The 12,952-nt window shown below is 41.7% G+C and overlaps 1 pseudogene; it reads right to left on the bottom strand.

The window, feature by feature from the left end:
• Positions 1-36: 36 nt before the first annotated feature.
• LOC141814557 (uncharacterized) lies at positions 37-877 on the bottom strand (annotated as a pseudogene).
• Positions 878-12,952: the final 12,075 nt, after the last annotated feature.

The following is a 12,952-nucleotide window of genomic DNA, read 5'->3' as shown; positions in this document are numbered from 1 at the left end:
GAGGGAAAATAGTTCGAGGAGAGCGAGCGGGAGGGATTAAGCAAATGCGAGCGTCACGTGCGATCCGCGTGAGATTTTTTTGTCGTTTACTGAGTGGCACAGGGGCGCAGAGGGTTCTTTGGCGCAGAGGATCCGAACTCGGGCGATGAGGGGTGCTCCTTGGACGACGAGGAGGAGGGAGCGGCGCGGAGTTTCGGCGAAGGAAAGAGAGAAAATATTTCGAGGAGAGCGAGCGGGAGGGATTAAGCAGATGCGAGCGTCACGTGCGATCCGTGTGATATTTTTTTGTCGTTTACTGAGTGGCACAGGGGCGCAGAGGGTTCTTTGGCGCAGAGGATCCGAGCGCTCATCGCCCAGCATCTCCAACACGTGCCTCAGCTCCTCCGCCGAGATCTTCCCGTCGCCGTCGGCGTCGAAGACCGCGAAGGCCTCGTGCAGCTCCTCCTCTGCCAAGGGCTCCGCCAGCAGCGCCGCGAGCTCGGCCTCGGTGAGGTCGACGCCGCAGGAGGCATCGATGGGGCCCAAGCTACGCAGCGCGGCCTCGAGCTCGCGGGCAGAGAAAGAGGGCAGTAAGACGGAGCGAGGGAAAGCAGCAGCGTGGTGGGAGCGGAAGAGGGAGGAGGAGGTGGAGGTCCGTGGAGCCAGCGGAGGAGGAACGACGAGAGGAGGACTTCTTGCTGCTCCTCTTGAAATGGGAGGCGAAGAAGGAGGGCACGGAAAGCTTCATGGCGGAAGCGTTCGTCGCCTTCGTCAGCCTTCTCTTCTTCTTCCTCCTCTTCCTCGCCTCCGCCACGGTGCTTCCACAAAGCTTCGCTCGTTGATTTTTTTTTACCCGCTTCATTGATTGCGACGAGGAGGAGGAGGGAGCGGCGCGGAGTTTCGGCGAAGGAAAGAGGGAAAATAGTTCGAGGAGAGCGAGCGGGAGGGATTAAGCAGATGCGAGCGTCACGTGCGATCCGCGTGAGATTTTTTTGTCGTTTACTGAGTGGCACAGGGGCGCAGAGGGTTCTTTGGCGCAGAGGATCCGAACTCTTAGTGTTGGCGTCTCAATCAGGAACAACGTCGTGTCTTCCACTCCCTGCATCCGAAGCTACAGAAGCGCTCCGCTTGCCCCTAGGGCCTTGCTTGCTACTGTTATTCTTTCTGTAGCTGTTGTAGCTAGAAAATCCGTCTAGGATCGTTTGTGAAAATTGGATTTGAATAGAATCAAATAAAAAATTATTTTGAAATGAACAAATTTTTATTTTTGTATGTACTAGATTAAAAAAATAGAAATAACATAATAATAATAATATATATTATTCTCTTTTTCCTAATCGGAAAAATCCGTGGAAAAGAAAGAAAAAAAAATTTATGATAAAAAATTTATTCATTTCACTTATTTCATAAAAAGAAAAAAAGAAGAAAATAGAGATTCTTTTAAATTTCAAGTATTAAGTTTCATAAATAAGATACTAAGACTTACTTCACATTTGGAATTGCATAAAAAAAATTTATTAAAAAGAGGTATACAAAAAATTCTAAGAAAACGTCGACGTATACTGGCCTATTTGTCAAAGAAAAATAGAGTGCGTTATAAGAAATTAATTGATGAATTGAATATTCAAGAACTAAAGGAGGAATGATCACGAGGAAAGCTCCTCAAGTTTCCACAAACCAAATCTTTCAACCGGTGTTCCTTTTCTTCCTCTTCTCTCCGACACAGCACCTCTTCTCTCATCGGCTTCTGGACTTGGACGCAACCACATACAGTGCAGGTTTGCTCTTTCTCCTTGACCTCTCAGGGCTTTCCTCTCCCTTTAATAGGGAGAGGCTGTGTTCTCCGTGCATTCCGTGGCGAACGTGGTGGTGGTGATGGGCAGTTATCGAAACTGTCAATATTTCTCGCTCGTCCAAGTGAAGCCACAAAAGCAAATGATCACAAAAATCATTAAAGAGGTATCTAGCCACATAGACTAAATATAACCGAAATGCATGATCACAAAGACTATAAGAACAACTAATTCATGCATCGGAAAATGGTTTGTGCGACAACAAACACATTGAGCATTCATTGCTAAAAAAGTTATTACACCTTACATAGTTGTTCATAGAGCGATTGATGCTAAGAAAAGTTGTTACACTTAACTTAGCCGCTCCTCAAATGGTATGTAACTATTTTCTGAATGACACACAGACATTTGTCTGATAGCTCACAGTCATTATCCAGGTGACACATAGTTGTTCTCTAGTGATACATAAATCACTCTTCTGATGGTACATAATTATTTTCGTGGACTCATTATGTCTTGCTATTTATCCAGATTAAATAATATTTATTTACATCAATATGAACATCTCTAATCTCTCAGTTTGACTATCATATCAAGAGCATGTTCCATATCTATAATATTCACAATCATTTCTATACATAACAAAAATGGGTCGACCAGTGAATATTCTCAAAGTGATATAAATATATTTAACCTTCCTTTTTAGCTTGAATCCATTCATTTTAATCAGTCGCTTTCTTAGTCATGTTCTATAAATCGAATCATCCATAGTGATAGATTTATATGCTAAAGTAGCAAACCTGATTAAAATTTCAAGTAAACAACTAAATAGTCATTTAAGGCAAATGTTGAGATCAACATATAATCTCATAGGGCTTACATGATAGAGAAACAGGGATCCATTCTCCTACTACCTTTATTGTCGTCTTAGCACATGTGGTATAAATCACATGCTACGATGTTATTTTCTTTATGAAAAAGAACGCATGTTTATCTCAAATCAATATCGTGCAGATTTTGATCAAGACATTCTCAATGTTTAATCCTGAATCTAACACATGAATTCTTTTCTGGCTACTAACAGGTTTAGTAAATGGTGGGATCATTTACTTTGATCATCAAATTTTAAATGATCTCATTTTGATTCACTTATCAAGACGACCCTAGCTTATAGTAATGTAACAATTTTACAGCTATATAAGCCAACAACTACATAAGTTGAACTATAAACACTGGTCTTACCTCTATTCATACATAACAAATAGAGACGATTGTTCATGTGAGAGTACCTATCACTACTTGCCAACATGCTCACCGAGATCTTATATCAAAAATGTAACTTTTCATATATACTGAATAGATTATGACTTTTTTAACGCAATCAAATTACAATATCTGATTGCCAATTAAAATATTATTATATTCTACGAAGTCTCATAGACTTTACATGTTCATTGAATGACTCTCTAGTCATTGGCTTAGTAAAAGGATCTGCAAGCATAACTCTTGTAGAAATATACTCAAAATCATCTTCTTTTTAGCAATTATATCCCTTACAAAATTATATTTGATAACTATACGTTTGCCCTTGTTGTGATATTTGGGATCCTTTGAAAAAGCTATAGCAGCTTGACTATCACAATAGACAGTAACTGGACTCCCACTATCTTCAACAATCTTCAGATGCTTCAGGAACCTTCTCAACCAGACTGTTTCTTGCACATCCGCTGAACATGCCACATATTCAGCTTCCATAGTCGGCAAAGCTACACAAGCCTGTTTCTTGTTGTTCTAGGAGATAACACCACCATTCAGCAAGAACGCATAGCCTAATATGGATTTTTCTATCATTCAGGTCTCCAGCCCAATCTGCATTTGAATAGCATTTCAGGCTCATATCTGATGTTTGAAAACAGAGACAATAATCTGTCATCGCCTTCAGATATCTAAAAATCCTTTTAATTGCCTTTCAGTGTCTCAATCTTGGGTTTGACTGGAACTGACTAACTAAGCCAACAACATAGCTGATATCGGGACATGTACATAACATAGTATATATTAAACTATCAATAGCACTGGCATATTGTCTTTTCTTCATTTCGACTATTTCATTAAGAGTCTTGGGACACATACTTTTGCTCAGAACAGTACCTTTCACAATAGGTGTCTGTTCAACCTTGCAATCAGACATGTTGAAATGTTGTAACATCTTATTTATATATGACTCTTGATATAGACCCAAAAGTCATTCAGATCGATCCCTGATGATCTTTACTCCTAAGATGTATTCAGCTTCTCTCATATTTATTATGTCAAACTGTGTTGAAAGCTACTCTTTAATTTCTATCACAAAACTTATGTCATTTCCTATTATCAGCATATCTGTTGGGATCGTCCCGGTGCAATGCGCGTGTTAACACGTTTCGTAAACGTGTGCAGCGAAAATAAAGGAATAATTAAAACTAATTATTATACAACACACGCATGCTAAGCAGGAATTAAACAAGTACAAGGCATGACAGAAAATTAAAATTTTCAGAATAAAATTATTCTACTTGCACAATTAAATTTGTAGAAAATTAAATAATTCTGTGCGTACCTTTCCTATGACATTTGAGTAGTGTTGAATTAATCGAGCGGTCCTCGTCGGAGTCCCGCCTCTACTGGTGATCCACACCAAGCTCCCGTCTGGACGGCTTCGGAAGTCACGAGTCTCGTCATCGTCTTCGGTACTAGCCGATGATCGATGACGATCGAATCGAGAGAAGCCTTGTTCCAGAAACTACGCAACAACGGTTGTTACGATCGTTCCGGGACTTTCTAACTGTTATAGAGAATCGTATTCTCAATGTATTTTCGGTGGTCAACTATTGACTACCAATTTAGAACAAACAACCGAAAATCTTATTCCGGTAATGATGGAATAGTTCTCCGAAAGATTCGTAAGCTCCCGACTATTGCAAATCTCGATGCTAAAACACTACAACTAGACCCTAGCTACCAGCAACACCTCATGGTGATCAGAAACAATTTTTGGCCATCGAGGATGTTCCAATAACAACCTCAAAAGGTACTTCTCCGGAAATGACTGTCGGTCAACGTGCGGACGACCATCACGGCGTGCTAGGGTTCCGTTGCCTCCTTCTTCCTCTCGGCAAGGCAAAAGCAAAAAGAAGCCAAGCTTTCTGTTGCTTATGATCGGTAAGGCAACGCAAAAAGGAAGCTGAGCTCTCTTTTTCGGTCGGTAACAGCAAACCAGAGGAGAGAATAAGCAACCAACGAGTCTTCAGCCTCAGCTTCTTCTCCACACGGTCGGCAGCAATCAGGGCACCGACATTCTTCTCCCACGTGAGCGGGAAACACCAAATCTGGTGTCCACAGTCTCGAACACTGCAGAAAGGGGAGAAGAAGAGGAATCAATTTCGGTATTCCACGGGCCGGCACTAAGGAAAAACAAGGCTGGCACTCGCGATTCTTCTCTCCAACTTCCACGCCGTCGATGGTGAGGCCGACAGCAACCACGGTGCTCTCGTGGGAGGAAGAAAATAGGTCTTTGCTCAAGGAAGGAGTCGACCTTTGCGCGAAGGAGGAGTCGGCCTTCGCGTGAGGAGGAGGCAGAAGCTTGCAGCCTCGCATAGGGGAAAGCTCTCAGCGGCGTGAGGAGGAGGCAGCATCGGCGCGTGGAAGAAGATGAACAGGAGGAGGAAAAACGCTAACCCAATTTCTGAGAAGCTATAGTATTTAAACAAACCGGGACCAATTAGGTTTGGGTTGAACCGGGCTAAACCGGTTTAATCTTACTGTAGCAAACATGATCACTTTTGGTTCGCCTAGTTCATTAACCAAACGACCTCCAATTTGATCCAAACTAGTCTTGTTCAATTCATCTTTGCAAGACGAATCTTTTCATCACATCTATTCTGCCAAAATCTCTACCATCGCGAACCAAACTAAATTGGTTCAATTTTGGTTCAAAATCGAATCGTTCGGTTCACTAACCAAACGACCTCTGATTTAAACAAATTCAATTTCGTTCGTTTCGTCTTCGTAAGACAAGTTCCATCATTTTGTTCATTGTCTGGTTCAACCAGATTTTATTTCTCTCGTTCTGAGAATCTAATTCTTAAACTCGTTTTAAGTCCTTCGGAGAACTTGTTGTGCATGTAACATAATAGGTTCCCGGCTATGTTGGCCGTCCGTAATTAACCATTAATTACAGAATGATCATGACTGACACCTAGTAGTATATCATGATCCTCAATTGATCAGAAAATCAACGATTGATTTCAGAACATCTTCTAAACCCTTCAGCAGCTATAGTTAAAACGTGTCTCGTTCCTTTTACCGTCTTATACCCGCTTGGTTTAGGACATGGTCTATGTGTCGGTCCCCACTAGGCTGACTACGTCACACCTAGCCCAAGCTGCTTTCTTGTCCTGTGGATTCAAGTTACTCGTACACGTATCCAAGAGTACCGTACTCTTAACATGTAATGCTTTGGTTAAAGACTTTTAGTAACAATCCTGACAAGCGACCGCAGGGTATACGTCTCCTTTTCCAAGGAGCGATGAATCCTCTGTGGGCTATTCAAACACCTTCGGACACTTCAACTTATACCCAATCATCTCGGGTCCACACCTCCTTGGAGATGCTTACTTAAGATGTCAAAGTATAAGCTTCCATGACCAAGGTGACTTGAATACCGCAAGTCAAAGGAAACTCGCACTTAAGCTGCATTGAGATCTTCATTGACATATGTATATCGAACCATATGAAGTCTCAAAGCAGGTCATTCCAATGAACTGATTACCTTTAACTAGCATCCACGTTTAACTCTCAACATCTAATGTTGACAGCAGTGAGATCAGCTGCTTTGCTAACCAAGGAGTTCAAAATGTGCTAGTCTTGACAGAATCGATGACGTCCGTGCTCATCAATTCCTTGACTAGGAATAATTTTAATACGCTCATAATTACACATGTAAAGATGCTCACGAGTTGTGATCCAATCACAAATTCTCTCATGCTATGAATCGTATTACGACCATTCAGTATTCGAGTTTAAGATCCGATCAAACACATATGAAATGTGCACTCAAATAGTGAATTGTTATTTATCTAATAAATAGTATAACCATAAGACGATTGCCTTAGGACACCTCTCAAATCTAACAATATCATCAACATATAATGATAAAATCACATACTTTCCTTTTTCCTTTTTCCTTTTTTAGGAAAACGCAATGATCCTCATTGATCATTTCGAAATCATAAGTTAAAACGACTTCGTTAAACTTTATGTTTCATTGTGTTGACGCTTGCTTTAGCCCATATATAGACTTTTTAAGTTTACATATTTTTCCTTCTTGGCCTTCAGCAATGAAACCTTCTGGTTGAACCATATAGATTTTCTCATCAAGCTCACCGTTAAGGAAAGCAGTTTTTACATCCATTTGATGTAATTCCAAGTCATAATGCGTTACAAAAGCCAAAATAACTCGAATTGACATAAACTTCACTACAGGAGAAAATGTCTCTTCAAAATCAATACCCTCCAGTTGGGTATATTCTTTTGCAACTAAGTGATGTGGTGTGTTTGTATGAGATTTATTTATTTACTTTTATCCCTTATTTATTGTGTCACTTACCCTCATCAAAATTAATTATTTATTTACCAAATCCCTAATTATCGCTACAGCAGTATAGAGAGGTCCGGATCGTCTCTCTTGGACTCAATAATGGGGAGTTCTTCTAGACATTTGGTGCAAGGGTTTTATTGTGTTTATTCATTTCTATATTCAAATTTCATTTATTAATAATTAAATTCCCCAATTAATAGAAGAATACTAAGTATACAACATTTACAAATTAAATTAAATCGTACATCCTATATACAATAATATACAATAAGTTTCACACATTTACAAAGTATTCCACATCTATACACAAATAAATAACAATTATTCTACAATTTAATTGATCAATGAAAGTTAATATACAACATGGGTTTTCAATTAATACAACATGTACAAATATACATCATATGAATCATACATCATACAACAACAAACATGCTACATACAATAGTCATAACATTCAACATACAATCCAAGATATTTTTATTCACAAGCATTAATTGAATTCACATGATCATGTTACACTTGAATCAAAACCGTTTACACTTGAGTTAAAACAACTATCCAATCATGCCATTAACAACACAATTTCACACTACACTATCTATACATTCAACACCCTACAAACATATTCAACATTCTCCACAACACACACTTGTAAATACAACAAATTATACAACCAATTGATACACTAAGTAATTATACAGCTTTGTACATGTTTAATGATTCATTTCAACACAAGTTCCACATACAACAAATAACCACACTAATTCCACATCATGCCCCATTCTACAACAACCCATGAAATTTGTTCAACATATCATTATCCCAATCCAAACTCATTGATTACACATAACACAAGTTCATTCATCCACAGGGATACCACATTATGCATACAAGTTGTTCATGCCTACAACCTTTGCTTACTACAACAAAAACAACCATTCATGTGCACATGAAACCACAACTCAAACATCAACAAAATTTCATCCAATTCAAACCAACATCCAAACACTACATGCTATCAGAACCAAACAACACAGAATTAGAATTAAGGTTAGAAAATCAAGATCACAGTTATGGTTAAGGTTAGAAATTAGAGTTACAGTTAGGGTTAAGAAACAATGGGGGGGGGGGGGGGGGGGGGGGGGGGGGGGGGGGGGGGGGTTCATTCAAGGTAACAAAACATAACACGAACAGTAGCTAGCAATAACGGAGAAACAACTCAATAGAAATCAAGCTAGGGTTTAGGGGTGTTGTCTTCCCTCAATCAATACCAATTGAGGTAAAACAGAGGATGACGGTGGTGGATTCCCTATTCAGCGCAGATGGGAACCAGAGATCAGAGAGGAAATGGCGCCGGTGGAGGTGGAATTTGCCGGAGAAGTCACCCACGGCAAATCGCGAACGGAACAACGCCGGAACAGAGCTCCTCCTCCTCCTCAAACTCACCCCTGCTCAAATCACAGACAAGAATCAGAATGAGAAGGAATCAAAACCTTACCGTGCTGATTTTCGATGACAATGGGGATGGACGGCGGCCGGTGACAACGGGGATGACGCCATGCTGAAATCACAGACAAGGAATCAAATGGACTGCTCCAATGAAATCACAGATGGGAGCCCACTTTGGCACATCCGAGAGGGGAGGTGGTCAGCGCTCATCGCCTAGCTCAGTCGCCGGTGCCGTCGGAGCTACTCGGGCAATCGGGGAAGACAAGGAACGGGAGAGTGGGGAGCTCGGCAAAGACGAAGCAGGAAGAAGAATCGCGAGAACGAGGAACGGCGTAACCCTAACCTGCGAGCCCCCCTTTGCTTCGTGTAAATCGGCGATGATTATAAACCCTTTTGAACCATGTGCTGAACCGGGCTTGATCAGCTTGAACCGGTTGGAATTAAACCGAACCACAATCAATGAACTTTGGGCTGGATCAAATTGAAATGAACCGGGTTAAATTGGCTTAGGCTAGATGAAATTGGATTGGTTGAATCCAATCCGTATGAGCTAAATTTGAACCCTAATCTGATTCAAACCCGACTCGAGCCAATTTAAAACCTGATCAAGCCAAATTAAATTTGATTTGAGCACAACTTGAACCAGAATTGAGTTGTCTTTCAAATTGATTTCTTAAAAAATTAAATACACAAATTAATAACAAAAAAAAATATCCATAAATAAGAAAAAATTAGAATAAGCATTAAAAATTCATCCAAGATAAAATTTCATCCCAAAAATCTAATTTATTAACAAGAAATATAATAAAAATAGCCCAATCTAATCCTAATTTACCTGGTCAAATAGCCAGTTAAAGGATCAATTATGTATGCTATGATGTGTACGAGGCTCGACGTATCATGTGCTTTGAGTGTTACGAGCGGATACTAATTAGATCCAGGAATGGATTATTGGGCGGCTGTCAAGACAATTTTTAAAGTACTTGCGAGGAAATAAGGATTTAATCTTGGTATATGGAGAAGGTGATATGGTTACATGCAGGTATACGGATACCGACTACCAGACAGACCAGAATGATTCTGAGTCTCAGTCTGGGTACATATTCGCTTTAAATTATGATGCAATAAGTTGAAAGTGTTTCAAATAAGACAACATTGCAGCTTGTGAAGCAGCTAACGAAGCGGTTTAGATCAGGAAGTTCATCACTGAACTTAGAATGGTTCCAACCATTGTTGAAGCGTTACTTGCTTACTGCGACAACAATGGAGCAATCGCACAAGCGATGGAACCTAGGTCTCACCGTCGATCCAAACACGTGCTTCGGCGATATCAATAGATCAAAAGATCATTTGTAGAAGAGAAATACAATCGAGAAGATTTCCATCGAAAGGAACCTTGCGGATCCTTTAATCTCTACCTCAAAATAAGTTTGAGGAACACATAGAGACGCGTGGTATTTGATACCATGGCGATTGGCCTTAGGCCAAGTGGGAGTCTGTTAATTTGAGGGGTGTCCTAAGGCAATCGCCTTACGATTATACTATTTATTCGATAAATAGAAATTCACTATTTGAGTGCACATTCCATATGTGTTTGATTGGATCTTAAACTCAAATACTGAATGTCCGCAATACAATTCATAGCGTGAGAGAATTTGTGATTGGATCACAACTAGTGAGCATCTCTACACGTGTAATTATGAACGTATTAAAATTATCCCTAGTCGAGGAAATTGATGAGCGCGGACGTCATTGATTCTGTCGAGACTAGCACGTTTTAAACTCCTTGGTTAGCCAAGCAGCTGATCTCACTACTGTCGACATTAGATGTTGAGAGTTAAACGTGGATGCTGGTTAAAGGTAACCAGTTCATTGGAGTGACCTGCCATGAGACTTCATATGGTTCGATTCATATGTCAATGAAGATCTCAATGCAACTTAAGTGCGAGTTTCCTTTGACTTGCGGTATTCAAGTCATCTTGGTCATGGAGACTTATACTTTGACATCTTAAGTAAGCATCTCCGAGGAGGTGTGGACCCGAGATGATTGGGTATAAGTCGAAGTGTCCGAAGGTGTTTGAATAGCCCATAGAGGATTCACCGCTCCTTGGAAAAGGAGACGTATACCCTACGGCCGCTTGTCAGGATTGTTACTAAAAGTCTTTGGCCAAAGCATTACATGTTAAGAGTACGGTACTCTTGGATACGTGTACGAGTAACTTGAATCCACAGGACAAGAAAGCAGCTTGGGCTAGGTGTGACGTAGTCAGCCTAGTGGGGACCGACACATAGACCATGTCCTGAACCAAGCGGGTATAAGATAGTGAAAGGAACGAGGCACGATTCAGTGTAGCTGCTGAAAGGTTTAGAAAATGTTCTGGAATCAATCGTTGATTTTTTGATCAATTGGGGATCATGATATACTACTAGGTGTCACTCATGATCATTTTATAATTAATGGTTAATTACGGACGGCCAACATAACCGGGAACCTATTGGGTCACACGCACAACAAGTTCTCCGAATGACTTAAAACGAGTTTGAGAATTGGATTCTCAGAATGAGAGAAATAAAATCTGGTTGGACCAGACAATGGATAAAATGATGGAACTCGTCTTACGAAGACGAAACAAACGAAATTGATTTTGTTTAAATCAGAGAGGTCGTTTGGTTATTGAACCAAATATTTTGATTTTGAACCGAATTGAACCAACTTGGTTTGGTTCGCGATGGAAGAGATTTTGGCAAAACGGTTGTGATGAGAAGTTTCGTCTTACGAAGACGAAACGAACAAAACTAATTTGGATTAAATCGGAGGTCGTTTGGTTATTGAACCAAGCGAATCAAATCTGAAGTTGGTTTGCTACAGTGCTGATCGCAACAGTGTTAGGGTTTTAGTTGGTCTGGTTCAACCAAACCCTAATCACCCTATTCTCCGATTTTCTCCATCCAACAGCGTCGCACAGTGTTTTTACTCTCCCTTCCACGCGATAAAAACAGAGCCCTCTGTTCCGTGAGTCGGTGGGGGTGTTGAAGGGCGCGGCTGTGGCTGGCTGATTGCCGGCGTGACAGCACCACCGGACCTGCCGCCTGCTTCGCCGGCCGACGGTGAAGCAAAGGGCTAATCGCGTGATAAGGGCTGCGGTTCTCCTTCTCCACTACGCACGGGGCTTCCTCTTCTACACGTAGCGCAGCGCCGGCGAGTAGAAGAGGGCAATCTGAGGAGAGGGCTCGCGGCGAGAATTGGCTGGCGATCAAAACCCTACCGACGCTCTTCCCTTCTTCTCCCGAGCTCGAGCACAGGAGGCGCTGCGGCCGTTGCGCCCTCCTCTCCTGATCGTGCGAACCAGCTACCTTGGGTTGGTGGCGCTCGTGGAATGGCCACGGTGTACATCCAGGCTTCCCGTGGCCGGAACCCTAATCTTGTCGTCTCCTTGCTTCTTCTCTGCTCGCTGTCCACCAGAAAACAGCGCCGCCGGTTACCGTCGTGTGAGAAAGAAAATAGGGGATCGAGTTTTTGAGAAATTGTGTTCTCCTCTTCCCACCGAGCAGCGCCACCCTCCTCCTTCTTCTCCGATCGTGTGGTGCCCACAGCTTTCTGTTGCGAGCTGAACAATGGAAACTTGGCCGCCGGAGGAGAGGACCCTGGCCGGTGTTTGGACGCCGTTGATTCCTCTCCATTGATGTTGAGTGCCGTGGTCGATCGTGTAAAAGAGGAGATCGGCATCAAAGTTGTTGGACAACTTATTTTTCTGTGGATCAAAGTTGTTCACAAGCTGTTGTCGAAAATTATTCCATCGTGATCAGAAATAGTTTCGATCTTTTGTCTTTTATCGGCGGTCAACGGTTGACCACCGAAAACTATACCAAAAATATGATTTTCGGTGATAGTTAGAAAGCCCCGAAACGATCGCGACACACGTTGTTGCGTAGTTCTCGGAATAAGGCTTCTCTCGATTCGATCGTCATCGATCATCGGCTAGTACCGAAGACGATGACGCGACTTGTGGCTTCCGAAGCCGCCCAGACGGGAGCTTGGCGTGGATCACCAGTAGAGGCGGGACTCCGACGAGGACCGCTCGATTGATAT

Source organism: Curcuma longa, chromosome 21, assembly GCF_044706935.1.
Source record: "Curcuma longa cultivar G26 ecotype Majalengka, Jawa Barat chromosome 21, ITB_CL_G26_1.1, whole genome shotgun sequence".
Lineage (NCBI taxonomy): Eukaryota > Viridiplantae > Streptophyta > Magnoliopsida > Zingiberales > Zingiberaceae > Curcuma > Curcuma longa.
This window is presented reverse-complemented; position numbering and strand designations above follow the sequence as displayed.